This window comes from Helianthus annuus, chromosome 3 (genome assembly GCF_002127325.2).
Source record: "Helianthus annuus cultivar XRQ/B chromosome 3, HanXRQr2.0-SUNRISE, whole genome shotgun sequence".
Taxonomy (NCBI): Eukaryota; Viridiplantae; Streptophyta; class Magnoliopsida; order Asterales; family Asteraceae; genus Helianthus; species Helianthus annuus.
Window position 1 is genome coordinate 67,960,294 of NC_035435.2, and position 8,211 is coordinate 67,968,504.

The window sequence follows — 8,211 nt, forward strand, 5'->3', positions numbered from 1 at the left end:
AGCACGGGCCGTGCCTGGTCGGACACGGGCCGTGCCCAGCATTGTTACTGGCAGTTTTTAGTTTTCCAAGTTACAGAAGGCTGACCACGGGGCCGTGTCGGTGCAACACGGGGCCGTGTCCAACTTCCAGTAACTGGGATCTGGAAAACAATCACTGTAACTCCGGCCACGGGCCGTGTTCGCTGAACACGGGGCCGTGGTGAACCTTCTGACCAGCCTTCTTTTCTGTTTTTATTGCAGGACTTGGAACCAGACGCCAATCCTACATAGTGTATGAGCTCCAGTTCTAATAAGGACATAAAAGAACCTCTAGAAGAACCCGAACGCTTTCTCAGAAAAAGATTAAAAGCTAAAAACCAAGAGAAAGTTTCGGGTGATCCACCTCCAATGGCGGACCAACGTACCCTCATGGATTATCTACGACCCACCGTAGGTAACCTAGGCGCCGCTATCAATGCTCCGAATGTTGAAGCTAATAACTTCGAACTTCGGCCGCATTTGATACAAATGCTCCAAAACTCCGCAACCTTCCATGGGCTTGCGGGCGAGGATCCCCATCTACATATTACTAATTTCTTAGAAATATGTGATACCTTTCGGATCAATGGAGCATCAAACGACGCCATCTGCCTCCGAATGTTTCCTTTCTCACTAAAAGACCGAGCGAAACTTGGCTCAACGCCCTCCCAGCTAGATCGGTAAATACCTGGGATGAACTAGCCCAAAAATTTCTATATAAGTATTTCCCTCCCGCTAAAACGGCTAAATTAATGACTGAAATTAATACATATTCACAAGAGGACGGGGAATCCTTATATGAAACTTGGGAAAGGTTCAAGGAGTTATTACGCAAGTGTCCACATCATGGCCTTGCGATATGGCAACAAGTATCCACTTTCTATAATGGACTGTTGCCACACACAAGGCAGACACTTGATTCTAGCTCCGGGGGACTTTTAGGTAATCGACGCCCGCATGAAATATATAACCAAATTGAGGAAATTGCTCAAACCAATTTTCAATGGCACACCCCCCGAGGCAATAAATCTATTGCCCTGGGCGCCCATAAGGTCGATGAAAACACTTCTTTACAAGCCCAAATCAAGGCCCTTTCTTCAAAAATAAAAAAGTTAGAAATGACAAAAACAGTCTCGGTTATGGCTTGTGAAGGGTGTGGTGGGCCACATGAAAATTGGAGTTGTATGAAAGAAACAGACGATCAACAGGAATCGGTAAGCTACATTGATAATAGACCTTGGCCGTCGGGTCCTCCAACGGGCACTTACAACCAAGGATGGCGAAACCACCCAAACCTTGGTTGGAGAGAACCCGGCAACATTAGTAACCAACAAACCCAACGAACAAACTTTCAACAACCAAGAAATGAGTCACAAAATTTCACTCAACAACAAAGTGGACGAGAAAGGCTTGAAGATACTGTATCTCGCCTCATCTCCGACACTGAAAAGAAAAACTCGGAAAGATTTCTACAATTAGAATCAAATTTTAGAAATCAACAAGCTAGTATTCAAAACATAGAAAAACAATTAAATCAAATAGTTCAAAATTTTGCCGAGAGACCACAAGGCGCATTACCTAGCAATACCGAAACAAACCCAAAAGCGCAAGTTCATATCATCACGCTACGAAACCGCACCGTGGGGCCTGCAGAAGCGCCACCACCGACAGAAGAAACGGTACCCCCACCTCTGCAGGAGAAGAACTCCCCTCCGTCACCAGAGCCTACCAAGGCTCCTCGAGTTCCGTACCCCGGTAGGTTAATTCGTCAAAAGACCAATGAGCAATTCGCGAAGTTCGAAAGTCTACTAAAGCAATTGCGTGTCAATATTCCTTTTATTGATGTCCTAACCCAAATGCCCAAATACTCTAAGTTCATGAGGGACTTCCTCACTCATAAAAAGAAAATTGAAACTTTGCAATTAGTTAAATTAGGCGAAGAATACTCTGCACTCGTACTCAATAAACTTCCCCAAAAGAAAATCGATCCCGGAAGCTTCACGATTCCCTGCTCAATCGGGGAATCCCCCGTTCGTAATGCACTAGCCGACCTTGGGGCTAGCATTAACCTCATGCCCTCATCAATGTTTAAAAGACTTGGCCTAGGAACAACGAGTCCCACAAAAATGAGCATACAACTTGCTGATCGATCCGTCAAATTCCCGCAAGGTGTCATTGAAAATGTCTTGGTAAAGGTAAGCAAATTCGTCTACCCAGCCGACTTTGTCATACTCGATATGGAGGAAGAAACCGAGGTCCCCCTCATACTAGGGAGACCATTTCTTGCCACCGCACAAGCGGTGGTAGATATGAATGACGGAACACTCACCTTGAGGTATGGGGATGATGAAGTAAAATTCGGAGTTGGGAAGAGAATAGAGGACGACGACCCGGTCAACTACATGAAGGTTATTGATTCGAGTTTGGATGCTGCTCTCCGACGGTGTAACATGGGACGCCAAGCATCCCACTCAGAAAATATATAACCTCACATTGGGTCTAGCCAAGGACCCTTATCAACGTGGCGCACCACGGAGGCATTCCGCGGAACTATCCTTAGTTTAGTTTAATCTTTTAGTTTTAATTTGCAGAAATAAAACACACTCGCGGGGATGAAAAAAGGGAACGAGAAAAATGGCCCCATGCACAAAGAACGAAGCGACCCGACACAAATCTCCATTACAGAAAGCTCAACACGGGCCGTGCTCAACCACCACGGCCCCGTGCTGAGCCACCTGCAGAAAAACGCCCAGTTCAGGTAACTGGACACGGGCCGTGTTCACCAGACACGCCCCCGTGTCCAGGCTTCTGTCTCATTTCTTTAATTTTTGTTACTGGCACCTGAACACGAGGCCGTGTCCGGTCACCACGGGGCCGTGTCCAGACTGCCAGTAACATAAATCTTTGCTTTTTAACACCACATTACACATCCAATCAACCTAAAAATTTATTTTTGGGACACATTGAGGACAATGTGTAATTTAAGTGTGGGGGGGGGGGGGAAGCTAACACCTTGAAATTTTGCAAGTCCTAACAACAAGCCTTACACAAAACTCTATTGGAACCGCTAAACACCCCAAATTTTTTTCAAAAACTTTCATTTTTTTTACTTGTCTAAAGTTTAAGTTAGGAATCCTAAGATTAATAAGGTTATATTTTTACAAATTTTACAACCGAGAGCGTCGTGATAACAAGAACCAACATAAGAAAATTATGAAACAACATAACAAGTCTAATTAAAATTTGATTATATATACTTGATCACATTAAAAACCCATTCCCACAAAAGTGAGTTTTGAGCCTTTATTGAGCATACAAATTTACATCCTTAGACTAAATGCTCATTTTTCATTTCTTGTGTGAATAGCCGCTTGGTTCTTACAACTCTAGAACTTGCCACGACGATTCATTCCCGGTCCTTACCAACTTAAACCCAAGTAAGTAAATGATGGAGGCATTAGGACTAACCATTTTTCTTTCCACACCATTATTTTTCAATTTTTTTTACCACCTACCCAAAATCCCCCTAGTTAACCCCTTTGAGCCTAAACCTTTCGTTTCTTTACCCTAAACCCTTTTTACCCACCAAAAACCCTTTTTATTTTTACCCTTTATTTTAGTAACAAGCTCGGTTTTTTCGCAAGCTCGTTCTTTTGTGTGACACCTTAAAAAAATGATGAAGTCCAAAACAAACAAAGCTATGCAAACAAAAGTTTGTTTGGAGAAATACTTCAAAATAAAAAGTCACTAAAAACAAAGCGTTTTACGAAAACCGACGCTTTTTACGCTTTTCGCCCTTTTACTAACCACTAACCCAACCACCCACCTTTAGCCCAAGCCTAACCCTTCACCCAAAAAGTCCTCTTGATATTTACAAAGGTATAAAGTTAAAAAGGAGGAGGATTGATTGCTTGGCAAGCCTATGGTAGGCGTAAGTTCCATGCCGCTCTAGAGTGATTCACTAAAAAAATACACCTTCGGCCGAGTGTTGAGTGATTTCTCCCGTAAGGTATGTGAACTTGTATATAAATGAAATTTTAAAAAAAAGGCATGTTACGCCCGAATAAGTAATTTATCTTATGAAACGTTCTAAATAAATCATAACGAATAGGATTGTAAATAAATAAAAATAAACCCAAAAAGATCTTGGATTCCCGACACTCTATGACAAGCCAAAAACCTTCTCTTCTACCCATTCCATTTGGGAGTGTAAGCCACATTTAAAGAGTTTTGCTTGAGGACAAGCAAAAGTTCAAGTGTGGGGGTATTTGATGTGTGTAAAATGCAACATATAAATTACATCAAATGAGGCATAAAACTAACCCTTTTTAAGTACTAATGTTGGAAAAAGAGTGTTTTTGTCTTCCTTTTGTATTTTCAGGATTAAATGAGCTCAAATTCACAAAAGAAGCAAAAAGACAGCTAATTCTAACATAAATACAAGAAAAGGAACAAAAGTAGACTGCCCGAACCCTCAACGGCATCCTCCCAAGCAAAGAAGAGAAAAAACTGAAGCCTGAACACGCCCCGTGCTCAGCTAGCACGGGGCCGTGCCCAAGAAGCAGCAGAAAAGACAAACCTGTAGAAGCTTCTATTGCCCACCACGGGGCCGTGTCCAGTGAGCACGGGGGCTGGCGAAAGTACAGCAGACGCATTAATTGTAATTGCGAATTACAATTAATGAAGAGAGAGAGTGTCAGACGGGCACGGGGCCGTGTCCAGCGGACACGGGGCCGTGCCCAGCCTTCTGTTCAGCCTATAAATAGGAGTGCTTGGTTTCATTCCAACTCATCCCTTAGCACACCACCTCTCTCACACTTCATCCACCACCCACCACCACCATAACACCATCATCCACCACCATCATCCATTGTCCATCGTAGAGTGTGTGAGTCGTCTCGGGATCCAAGATTGATCGTAAGAGTTCTTGACAATCAAGGCCATGTTTGCCTAAGTCTCTTACATCACTTGGTGAAGACAAGTATTTAGTATAATACTTTTTATTTTTAATCTTTTGCACTTTTTATTTGGTTTTGTATAATGACTTTAATAACTAGTTGCTTATGTTGAAAGTGATCTTTCCTTATCGTTTGTCTGTGGTGTCTTGGCATTATTTTACTGTCTATATAAAATAAAAGATTTTCACCATTCATATCTCCACGGTCTATATGGAGGTATGTTGGCTACCTGGTCGGGGGTTAAGGGAACGGTTTGGTAAGGGTCTTGCCCTTGTTGAGCGTTTAGAGGTCCTGCAAGGGACCTGGGTCAAATTTAGTAGGATCTCCTTCAATGCCCATAGGTATTGGATGGCGGGGATCGAAAATCTTTGACCCCCTCATAAGTTAACTACTATTAATACTATAACCCGGCTATTTAGGACTGTATCCCTGCTGACTCAGACTACTTAGCCGAGGGTAACGTCACCGCTAAAAGCGGGGCCTACCACAATTTGCATTAATAACTTAATTCATTATCTTCCAATAATCCAACCCTTTAGGATTGTATCCTTGCTGACTCAAACTACTGGGTTGAGGGTAACGTCGCCTTCAAAAGAGGGGCCTACTACAATAACTAAGATAATCTCTTAAACAAGTGCAAAAGTGCGAAAATAATCAAAGGTTATACTAATACACGAGTCGGATCCAAGTGATTCATCCTGTCTATCTGTTTTTATTTTATTTTTATTTTCAGCATTTAGTTAGTTTTTATTTTTCTAGTTTAAAAACCTTTTTTCTAACTTTTTGATTTGATTAGACGTTGAGGATAAACCGGTACTAAAAGCTCTTGTGTCCTTGGACGACCTCGGTATCTTACCAACACTATACTACGTCCACGATGGGTGCACTTGCCCATATGTGTGTTTAGTGTTAGTAAATATCGTGTTTTATAAATTTAAAACTTGGCTAAAAGTGTAAAAGGGCTTAAAATATATATAAAAAATATAACACACTTCACGCACATCAGCACTCCTCATCATTTGATTGCTCCAATCTTAGATGGATCTATATGCATACCTTCCTTATTCCTTAACAACTCTATAGTCAACCTCAATGTTTCTCTTGAGTTTCCTTGGCTCGCGTGAAAACAAGTATTTCGTCGACGAGTATTATCACGAATTTATCTGATTAGGGTTTCCATACCCTGTTCACGAGATCCATGAATATAAATGGCACATTAATTTAGTCAAAAGGCATGACTAATAACTCGTAATAGCCATATTGTGTTCAAAAAGTAGTCCTCAGCATATCTTTGTCAGCAACCTTCAACTGACAATATCCCAATTGTAGGTCGATCTACGTGTAGCAGCTGAATCCCCATGGCTTGATCGAACAAATTGTCAATCCTTGGTAAAGGGTACCAATTCTTGATAGTCAACTTGTTCAGCTCTCTGAAATCCTCTCACATCCTGAAGGATCCATCCTTCTTCCTTACAACAAAATAGATGCACCTCAAATCGAAAAGCTTGATCGAATGAAACCCTTGTCCAGTAGCTCTTGAAACTGACTTGACATTTCTATCATTCTCAAACGGTGCTTAATCTATAAGGAGATTTTGCAAACGGGTGTAGAACCGGGTGCTAGATCGATCCGAAATTCGATCTGTCTTGCAGGGGGAAATCCAGGTAAGTCTTTTTAGGGAAAACTTCTGGATAATTGCGAACAATAGGAATCTCTCCGGTATTCCTACATTCGGCTTTCGTATCCACCACGTTAACTAAGAATGCAGGATAGCCCCTTTTGCAACCACCTGAGCATCCTCAAAACACTGACGACTCTCAACTATCAACACTCAATACTCGACTCGGTCGATCTCCGCGAACAACTACCACCTCTTTATCGTCATCAGGGTGAGATATCCTATCTAGCTTCTTCAATCGATAGTCCCCACTTCGTTCTTAGATAATCAATCCATCCTTGCATCTACGTCAGAGCTCCCCAGCTCCACTGGAAATTAACTAACACTAGAACTACGATCACCTAATTAAATACTACAACCGCGAACGACCTCATTAGTTTCCATCAACTTACCAATTGTTAGTTCTATCGGGCACTTTATACTCAGCTTACTTGTTGGTGAACGCAAAAAATGGTTCAAAGTTTTTCGAAACAAAACTCAAGTCAGCTTTGGTATTAAAAGTATGAACATAGATTGGTTTTTGATTTGAAACATACTGGTAACAAGAGCAAGATCATCTCGTGCCTTCCCAGCGTTTAGCTCAAACGCTCTACCCCTGGCATCCTGACCGTTCATTTTCAGACAATCTCTCTCGAAATGTCCTTGCTCACCACAATCGTAGCATCCCTCGAGCGTAACTCCATCCAACGTACTCTTAGCATAACACTCGCGAGTCATATGTCTAGTCCGACCACATCTGGCGTGTCACACCCCCAAAATCCACTAGCGGAGTATCACCGCATGGAGGCGTGTCTGACCAGGATCAAGCCACCAATCATATTGAACATAGCATATATTTAAAGTAGTTTATGAAATCCATCACAATACAATTGGTGTTCAACAAAACATAGTCTAAGTAGCGGAAGCATAATATGAAAACCCGACATAAGCATTATGTTCGAAAAAGTTATAATGTTTTAATATGGTATCCACTGTCCATGTCCCACAACGACTACGCCTCCCTATGCAAGCTCCATGAGTACCTAACGTCCTGCAAGGCATGTAACAAAGAGTCAACGACTAGTTGAGCGAGTTCACAGTTGGTTGTTCAGTTAAAGAGTTCGTTTCAGGAATTGTAAGTTTGTTGCATAACGTTACCCAGTACCCTTGTTTCCCAAATCTGTACTATAAGGAGTGGGGGCTTCCCATGTTGTATGTACTAGACCAGTTATAACCATAAGTATCCTTCCCAAACCAAGAACAGAAGTACGTACGAGGTTTACGTAGGTTTTACGTAAGTGCTCTTCACAACCCGAGGATAGTGGTACGTGTGAGATTTACGTATGTTTTACGTAAGTGCCCTTCACTACCCGAGGACAGTGATAAATATGAGTTTACGTAGGTTTTACGTAAGTGCCCTTCACAACCCGAGGACAGTAGTAAGTACAAGTTTACGTAGGTTTTACGTAAGTGCCCTTCGCAATGTCACACCCCGGCCGCGTATAACATGCAACCGCGGCGGAAACGTCAGGGAGTGTTGGGACAGAATTAATTGTTTCATAACCATGGAAACCAAAG

The 8,211-nt window shown here is 42.2% G+C and overlaps 1 non-coding gene across 1 annotated transcript; it reads right to left on the bottom strand.

Moving 5' to 3' along the window:
- Positions 1-764: 764 nt before the first annotated feature.
- LOC118490810 lies at positions 765-871 on the bottom strand. Its single transcript, XR_004890035.1, has one exon. It is a non-coding gene; the product is annotated as a small nucleolar RNA R71 (small nucleolar RNA).
- Between the last annotated feature and the right edge of the window lie 7,340 nt (positions 872-8,211).